This window comes from Pongo pygmaeus, chromosome 17 (assembly GCF_028885625.2).
Source record: "Pongo pygmaeus isolate AG05252 chromosome 17, NHGRI_mPonPyg2-v2.0_pri, whole genome shotgun sequence".
Lineage (NCBI taxonomy): Eukaryota > Metazoa > Chordata > Mammalia > Primates > Hominidae > Pongo > Pongo pygmaeus.
In genome coordinates, this window is record NC_072390.2 from 92051575 (window position 1) to 92061351 (window position 9777).

At 45.8% G+C, this 9777-nt stretch overlaps 1 non-coding gene across 1 annotated transcript; it reads right to left on the reverse strand.

The window, feature by feature from the left end:
- Positions 1–2097: 2097 nt before the first annotated feature.
- On the reverse strand, positions 2098–2201 carry LOC129019187 (U6 spliceosomal RNA). Its single transcript, XR_008495534.1, has one exon. It is a non-coding gene; the product is annotated as a U6 spliceosomal RNA (small nuclear RNA).
- Between the last annotated feature and the right edge of the window lie 7576 nt (positions 2202–9777).

Genomic DNA, 9777 nt, shown 5'->3' on the forward strand with positions numbered 1-9777 from the left:
TCAAGCAAATGTGAATGTGGACTAGGTATTAAATGATGTTAGGAGATTATTTAGTGATGTATTTTGCAAAATATGGACAATATCTGAACATCGCAAATTGCAGAATATCACTTAGGCATTATACTTAGGCATAATGATGGAATTCTGGATTTGTAAGAAAATGCCAGTATTCTTAGAAGATTCGTTTCCACTGAAGTACTTAGGAGTCAAATGTCATGTCTGCAACTTATTTCGAATCTTTTAGCAAAATAATCTATAGAAAAATAGATACAACAAATATAGCAAAAATATTAACAACTGATAAATAAGAGTTAATTATACTATTATTTCAACTTTTTGTGTATGTTTATTTTAGAATTAAAAAATCGAAAAATATTGACCAAGCACATTTGAAAAAGGACCAAATTACAAAGACAAAAAATAATTAAATTATCAGAGCAAATGGAGAGGTTTAACGGAAGACATAGTAGAAGATAAAATTAGTGAATTACAAAATAAATCTAATAAAATTACCCAGAATGCAGTATAGAGAGAAAAAAAGATAGAAAATATGAAAAAAAAAAGTTAAGAAACTTGGAGAATACAATGACAAGGCCTATCATATGGGTGTTGGAATTTCAGAGGAAAGAGAAAGAATAAGGCTAAGATTATATTTGTAGAAATATTTCTAAGAATGTTTCCTCAGAAATGATTCCTGAGAGGCCAGGCGTGGTGGCTCACGCCTGTAATTCCAGCTCTTTGGGAGGCTGAAGCAGGTGGATCACCTGAGGTTGGGAATTCGAGACCAGCCTGACCAACATGGTGAAAACCCGTCTCTACTAAAAATACAAAAATTAGCCGGGCATAGTGGTGGGCACCTGTAATCCCAGCTACTCAGGAGGTTGAGGCAGGAGAATCGCTTGAACTTGGGAGGTGGAGGTTGCAGTGAGCCAAGATCACGCCATTGCTCTCCAGTCTGGGGCAACAGAGTGAGACTCTGTCTCAAAATAATAATAATAATAATAATTATTATTATTATAATTCCTAAGAATTTCTAATAAGTAAATGGAATAAATAAAAAGAACCCACAGTTAGGCACTCCATCATGAATTATCAAGCACCAACAACTAAGAGAAGCCTCCAAGGCAGCACTGAAGACGATGGAGATGTCCAAATGAACAAAGATTATCTATTTTCATCACCCACAACAGAGGCAGAGCTAAAAATGGAATATTGTTAGCGAGCTCAAAGAAAATAATTGTGTACCTAAAATACCATACATAGAAAAAAAATATATATTTTAATATTTAGAGTGCCGGGTGCGGTGGCTCATGCCTGTAATCCCAGCACTTTGCGAGGTCAAGGTGAGCGGATCACCTGAGGTCACGAGTTTGAGACCAGCCTGACCAACATGGTGAAACCCCATCTCTACTAAAAATACAAAAAAAATTAGCCGGGCATTGTGGTATGTGCCTGTAATCCCAGCTACTTGGGAGGTTGAGGCAGGAGAAGTGCTTGAACCCAGGAGATGGAGGTTGCAGTGAGCCGAGATCGCACCATTGCACTCCAGCCTGGTCGACGAGAGCGGAACTCCATCTCAAAAAAAAAAAAAGAATTAGAACAAAATACGGGTGCAGTGGCTCATGCCTGTAATCCCAGCACTTTGGGGAGCTTGAGCTCAAGAGTTCATGACCAGCGTGGGCAACATAGTGAGACCTTGTCTCTAATAAAATTTTTAAAATGTTAGCTGGGCATGGCAGTGCATGCCTGTAGTTCCAGCCACTCGGGAGGCTGAGGCAGAAGGATAATTTGAGCCCAGGAGATGGAGGATACCAGGCTATGCTTGCGCCACTGCACTCCAACCTAGGCAACAGAGTGAGATCTAGTCTCAGAAAAAAAAAAGAAAAAAAAAAATTAGGGTAAGATAAAGACATTTTCAGGTAAACAAAATGAGTGTTTGCCACTAGACATCCTCACTAAGAAAACTTGTAAAAAATATACCTGTATATAAGGCAGAAGGAAGATGATGCCAGATGAAGGTCAGACACACAAAAAGTAAGGACAAAAAACTGGCCAATATGTAGGTCTAAACAAACAAACAAAACAAATTAGACTAAATAAAATAATCCTTTCTGCAGTTTATTTTTATGTATTTTTTTTTAGGGGCCATGCTAGTCTTCTCTGTGTTGTTCCAATTTTAGGTGAATGCAAAAGTAATTGTGGTTTTTGCATTGTTGGAATTTGCTGTTTGATACTGGAATATGTTCTTAAATAAATATGATGTTATACATCATTTTAACGGGCATTTCTCGCTTTATGTTTTTTGCTAATGACTTATTACTTGCTGTTTATTTTATGTTTATTTTAGACTATGGAAATGATGTTAGACAAAAAGCAAATTTGAGCAATTTTCTTATTTGAGGTCAAAATGCAGAAGAGACAACTGGCAACATCAACAACGCATTTGGCCCAGAAACTGCTAGGGCACACAGTGCAGTGGTGGTTCAAGAAGTTTTGCCAATAGATGCCGGCCATCAGAAGTTGACAGTGATCAATTGAGGGCAGTCATCAAAGCTGATCCTCTTACAGCTACAGAGAAGTTGCCGAAGAACTCAGCGTTGGCCATTCAATGGTCGTTTGGCATTTGAAGCAAATTGGAAAGATAAAAGGCTCAATAAGTGGGTGCCCCATGAACTGTGCGAAAATTTTTAAACATCATCATTTTGAAGTGTCATCTCTTATTCTACATAACAACAACAAGCCATTTCTGAATTGTATTGTGATGTGCAATGAAAAGTGGATTTTAAGGGCCTGGGCAGTGGCTCATGCCTGTAATCTCAGCACTTTGGGAGGCTGAGGCGGGAGGATAACTTGAGGTCAGGAGTTCAAGACCAGCCTAGCCAACATGACGAAACCCCATCTCTAAAAACATTAGCTGGGTGTGATGGCGGGGCCCTGTAGTCCCAGCTACTTGGGAGGCTGAGGCAGGAAACTGCTTGAACCCGGGAGGCAGAGGTTGCAGTGAGCCGAGATCGCGCCACTGCACTCCAGCCTGAGCGACAGAGCAAGACCCCTCTCCCTGCCTCCCCCGCCCCCCCAAAAAAAGACAGAAAAAGCACAGCCCTCCGTTGAGGCCTCTGGGCGATCCAGTAGGATGGGTCTAGGCGCGGACTGCGTGGGGACCACGCACGACCGTGACAGGCGCAGTCTTGAGGACACTGGCTTTGAGAGCAGCTGAGGGACTGGGCGAAGAAGGGGCTGCAGGTATGAGGGTCAGGCTAGCCCAGAGGAAGTGCGCACGGGTGTGCGGGGGTCATTCAGGGCCCTGACGGAGCTAAGGGGAAAATTTAGCCCTGAGTCGGCTCTGGGATGTGGGGTGGCGGGATGGGGTGCCCTCCCCGGGGTCAGGGCAAGCAGGGTGCGGGGCTCCTGGAGGCTAGCAGGATTAAGGTCGTTTTTAGGATGAGTGAGCCCTGCAGGTTCCCTGCTTTCAACCCGGAGGGAACCTGGGCCCACGTGATCCCACGGAAGGGGCACCGAGACGCGCGGCCGCGAGGGACAGGGGCGCCCACGGGAGCGTGCGGCTCATATTATTAGGGAGGCTGTCCAGGGCGTCGTGCCCCGGCCGGGCGCCAGGTGGCGGCAGAGGCCGGTGCGGCGCAGCTTCCTCGGCCGCGGGACAGCGGTGCCCCCAGGGTAGGAGGCTGGGGCTGGGCTGGAGCAGAGCCGGAGGGAGGAGTGCAGCCAGCAAAGACCATCCGCGAACGCCTGAACTTGGGTGTCGAGTTGTATTTTAGGATATGTTAAAAAGTTAGGAATATTAAGTAATTGGCACTTGGCCGGGAGCGGTGGCTCACACGTGTTATCCCAGCACTTCAGGAGGCCGAGGTGGGCGGATCACCTGAGGTTGGGAGTTCGAGAACATCCTGGCCAACATGGCGAAATCCTGTCTACTAAAAATACAAAAACTAGCTGGGCATGGTGGTGCGCGCCTGTAGTCCCAGCTACTAGGGAGGCTGAGGCAGGAGACTCCGTCTCAAAAAAAAAAAGGCACTTAATCCCAGACTGAAACCCTCTTTTCAGACTCTACATTAAGAGCTTAAAGAACTTAGGTCCAGGCAGGCGGGTCACTTGCGGTCAGGAGTTTGAGACCAGCCCGGGCAACATGGCAAAACCTGTCTCTACTAAAAATACCAAAATTAGCCGGGCTTGGTGGTGCGAGCCTGCAATCTCAGCTACTCCGGAGACTGAGGCAGGAGAATCACTTGAACCTGGGAGGCAGAGGTTGCAGGGAGCCGAGATCAGGCCGCTGCACTCCAGCCTGAACGACAGAGCGAGACTGTCTCAAAAAATAAATAAATAAATAAAATAAAATAAAATAAAGAGCTTAAAGAACTTAAGTAAACACCAAATACTTTGGAGGTACCAGTGGCAATGTAATTAATGAGGATACTCAAGGAAGGTGACATAACTTGCCAATGTAAAAATAATTAAACAATTTCCAAAAGTCTATTTCAGTGAAGGGAACATTTGTCTTTAAGGGAAACATCAATGAAAATTATGTTTATGGCAAAAATGAGCCCTTTCTGCAAGCTTCATTTAGAAAATTGTGGGCATAATTATCATTTTACACAAAATAACTCTAGAAAGCTTTTTGAAATAAGCTATTGAAATAAAATGCCAATTAATTACCCATTTAACTTATTAAATGAGAACTATAGGGTGCTGATTTTTAAATATTTTTTTAAATTGCTTTGAAATAATACCCTTTCTTTAGACTTGAGAACATATATAGCTAATATGAATTGGTGGAACAAAGATTTTTAATTACTTCTTTTATTATTTACCTATATATTCTGTACCAGTTAATTTCATTGCTTAAATTATTAATGTCTAATATGCCACTTGAAGCATTCATATTCTGAAAATGATGTAAGTTACACATGTCGGTTGGCCGAAAGTATTATATACTAGGACACAGCGGAGTTTGGGGGTGTCTGCTGCCTGTCCAGGAAGCTGCAGGTATATGAGTTGTAAATGTAGGAGAATTCAGTTCAGTATAAATAGTTTAGCTTCCTGTTATATTAGGATAGGCAGTTAAGCTTATGTTTTTGCCATAGACAAATTATCATTATCTGTCAGTCCTACAGTTTAGGTTTTGACATAACTCTTTAAGTACAAATGGAGAACACATCCCCAGCAGCACTGCAGCCCTCGTTCACACCACTGAGTTTCAGTGTAGTCAGGGGCTTTGAAGTCAGTACCATGGGAAACGCAGATGGAGGATGAATGAAAGGCACAGAAAAGTCCTAAGGTAGAAATGGGGGGAACAGAAAAGCAGACAGACACCAGAGGGCGCAGGAGGAAAGTGGGTTGGAGTCCTGGAAGAGGAGGCGGGCTGGGTGAAGGAAGATAGTGAAGAGGGCACTCTGAAAAACCATCCAAATCTACCTACAATGTAGGTAGGCACCACCCACATCATGTTGTCATTGCAAACTGGTTCCTTCCATACGTCCCGAAAGGCTCTCCATGGTAGCTTACATCTCTCTATTTGACATTTGATGGCTTTCTTAAGGTATTTAGGTCCATTTACTAAAAATGACTAATCACTTGTTAATTAGATAAGAATGTTTATACATTTTTTTCAGTTTAATTTCAACCATAGGAGATAAAGAAAAAAGGTGCTTGTGGCCGGGCATGGTGGCTTACACCTGTAATCCCAGCTGAGGGGAGGCCGAGGCGGGCGGATCACCTGAGGTCTGGAGTTTGAGACCAGCCTGGCCAACATGGTGAAACCCTGTCTCTACTAAAAATACAAAAATTAGCCAGGCGTGGTTGTCCGCGCATATAATCCCAGCTACTCAGGAGGCTGAGGTGGAAGAATCTCTTGAACCTGGGAGGTGGAGGTTGCAGTGAGCCAAGATTGCGCCACTGCACTCTAGCCTGGGCGACAGAGTGAGACTCTGTCTCAAAAAGAAAAAAAAAGAAAAAGAAAAAGAAAAAAGAATAAAGGTGCTTGTTCACCTGTACTTTGTGCATGTCAAGTGATATTGAAAACCAAATCTGTAGACTGCGTGTGGTGGCTCACGCCTGTAATCCCAGCACTTTGGAAGGCTGAGGCGGGCAGATCATCTGAGGTCGGGAGTTCAAGACCAGCCTGACCAACATGGAGAAATCCCATGTCTATTAAAAATACAAAATTAGCCCAGCGTGGTGGTGCATGCCTGTAATCCCAGTTATTTGGGAGGCTGAGGCAGGAGAATTGCTTGAACCCGGGAGGCGGAGGTTGCAATGAGCCAAGATTGTGCCATTACACTCCAGCCTGGGCATCAGGAGTGAAATTCCATCTCAAAAAAAAGAAAACCAAATCTGCAGACGAACTTGAGTGCCTGTGTAACAGGTTGTGTTGTCTGTTGTCTATCGTGTTGTGGACTTGTGTTGTCCATATGCCCTTTATGCAAATTATTTACCAAAATAGAGCTTTTTGAATCGTGTTTTCCATTTACTATTTCCTAAGACATAGTGTGTATCTATATTAAAAAGTTAAGAACAGCAGAAAAATGTACTTTCATTTTACAAGAATGACTTCAATTTAAGTTAGTTTTTATTCACCAAAACCTATAATGTTCCATGTGTCACAATAAAACAAAGCAGACTGCCAGCGTGAATCCACTTTTACTGAGGATGAGGGTCATTCACGGACCTAGAGGTTACAATAGTCAAAGTGTTCTGCACGAGGACAAACACACAGATGTCTTCCAAATGTGATGCAAAAGTGCAGACTGCTGCCTCCTACTGATGAAGAGGAAATGAGTGAGATGCTATGAGTCACTAATTGTGAACCTAGTCAGCCAACAACTCCAAGGGCCCACTTCATGCTGGTGATGAGATCCACCAGTGGTGGTCTGGCATGTGAGGGCTTTAGTTGAAAGACAGGAGAGGTGGATCAGAGACAGCTAGAGGAGCAGGCAGTTCCCGAGTGCTGTAAAGAGGGACTCATCCCGCTAGGAGAACGCCTATTAGGGAATTCAGACCAAGTCCTGGAAAGGAATCCACAAAGAAGTCTCCGGGAGCAAGGAGGAAGGGGAAGGGAGAGGCAGCTGGGAAAATGCGAGACACACCCATCCACCCCTTCCCCAAAACCCTGGCTTACACACTCGTGAGAGCCTCCTGTGGCTCAGGGAAGTCTTAGGGGGTCCTAGGAAACATCACACATTTCACTTTCATCTGTGCACCAGTTAGCTACACTCGGGCTTCCAGATCATCGATTTTGTTTTTTAGGAAGTCTTGTTCTATAGCCCAGGCTGGAGTGCAGTGGAGTCATCTCAGCTCATTGCAACCTCAGCCTCCCAGGTTCAAGTGATTCTCCCACCTCATCCTCCCCAGTAGCTGGGACCACAGGCACGCGCCACCACGCCCAGCTAATTTTTGTATTTTTAGTAGAGACAGGGGTTTCAACATGTTGGCCAGGCTGGTCTTGAACTCCTGACCTCGTGATCTGCCCGCCTCAGCCTCCTGAAGTACTGGGATTACAGGTGTGAGCCACCACGCCTGGCCGACAGGTGTTTCCTAAAAGCAAAAGCAGAGAGAGGGTAGGAGAGAACAAACAGGAGGGGAGGGACATCTTCTGGCCACTGGGCTCTCTTCTCAGGAGAGAATGAGGCCTGAGGTGGGCACAGGGCCCTCTGGGTGTGTAACAGGCCCAGGGCAGCCTCGCCAGCCTCCACTGCTTGTCCATAAACAAAGCATAACATTATGTGTAAAAACAAACATCATCACAAGATAGGCCAGGTACTGCGTTGCGACAGCAGCCTTGTGACTACTGGATGTTTGTGGGTTGACCTCAGTAAGGTAGGCGCCCTTCTCCGCACCATCGTGCTCAGGGTCAGGCTTGCAGTTCCACAAAGCGGCCCCCTTGTGGGTTGCCTTCAGGAGCATACCTCTGACTCAATGTCCCAACCTCCTCTGTCCTGCCATGCCCAGGGCCCTCATGTGCACACACCCAGGATCTGCCCAGGGCCTTCTCTGCTCAGCCCACAAATACTGCTTCGTTCCCCTGGCTGACTGGCTGCACCTCCAGGTAAAGCAATGATCTCAGGCCCCAGCCAGGTCATTCTTCATGGCATTATTCTATGTACTGTGGGAGGTTTAGCAGCACCGCTGGTCTCTACCCCTGACGTGCCGGTAGCGCCTCCTCTCAGTGTGACAACCAAAAATGTCTCCAGACGTCACCAAATGTCCTGAGAGGCAAAATCTCTCTGAGTTAAGAACCACTGAATGCAATCTGAGAAAAGCTGAGCGTGCTAAGGAACGCCTGGAAAATAGCTGAGTGGCCTCAGACCCTGCCTCTCCATTGCTCAAGACATTCATGCTCCCCAAATTTGATGTCTCCTTTGCACAAAAGTTTAATCCTGGCTTCTCTTTGTTCAGGCTTCAAGCAGAGTAGCCCCTTAGGTTAACCCTAAAAATATGAATAAAAGTGTAATAATGTATTAAAATTCAGTTTAACTTTCAACAGATGATGATGTGGTTGAATAGGTTTTGGTCATTTTACAATGACTGGCTGTGACATGCGAGCCTCAGTCCTCGCTGTATCAGGGAGCAGCTTCCTCCGACTATCGGAATCACCCTTGCCCGATGGCATCTTCTCAGCCCCATGCTTAGTAAGTCCCCACATTCCTTTACAGGTGTTCATTTAATTCCCTTTGGGTTATTTCTCAGTAATTTCTTTCTCCAAGAGTAACCTGATTTCTGACCTATACAATGACCCCTCTGGTCCAGTGGACCATTTGCCTTTCCCACTTTTCTGTCCCCAACACGCACACACTCCACCCCCTTGCATAAAATAACAGTAAGGAAGAAGCAGAATGAAATTCCACCCCTGCATCAACTACTGGAGTTGGGGCTGAGTTTTGTCTGATTAAGAATTGCCAGAGCAGTGGCTCACACCTGTCATCCCAGCACTTTGGGAGGCCGAGGCGGGCAGATCACCTGAGGTCAGGAGTTCGAGACCAGCCTGGCCAACATGGTGAAACCCCGTCTCTACTAAAATACAAAAATTAGCTGGGCGTGGTGGCGCACATCTGTAATCCCAGCTATTCGGGAGGCTGAGACTGGAGAATCGCTTGAACCCGGGAGGTAGAGGTTGCAGTGAGCTGGGATTGCGCCATTGCACTCCAGCCTGGGAAACAAGAGTGAAACTCTGTCTCAAAAAAAATAATAATAATAATAAAAATAAATAAATAAAATAAATCACTGGGTAAATCCCCATGGGGATGCACTGAAGAGGAGCCTGGGTGTTGGCGTGGCTCCGAAGAGGACCGAGGGAGGTGCAGCTAGAAGGGGCAGCAAGAGGAAGGCATGAAGGGTCGATGTCAGCAGAAATACAACCTGGACAATCACCCTGGTGGCTGTGGTGTGGATTGAGTGTTTATTTTATTTATTTTGTTTTGAGACAGAGTCTCACTCTGTCGTCCAGGCTGGATGGAGTGCAGAAGCGTGATCTCGGCTCACTGCAACCTCCACCTCCCAGGTTCAAGCGATTCTCCTGCCTCAGCTGGGATTGCAAGCCTGTGCCAAGCCCGGCTAAGTTTTGTATTTTTAGTAGAGACGGGGGTTTCACCACGTTGGCCAGGCTGATCTCGAACTCCTGACTGCAGGTGATCCACCCGCATTGGCCTCCCAAAGTGCTGGGATTACAGGCGTGAGCCACTGTGCCTGGCCAGGTTGTGTGTTTTCTCTGTTGGAGGCCCGCTCGGTGTGCGCAGGACCCTCCTCAAGGCCTTCCACCTCTGCTCC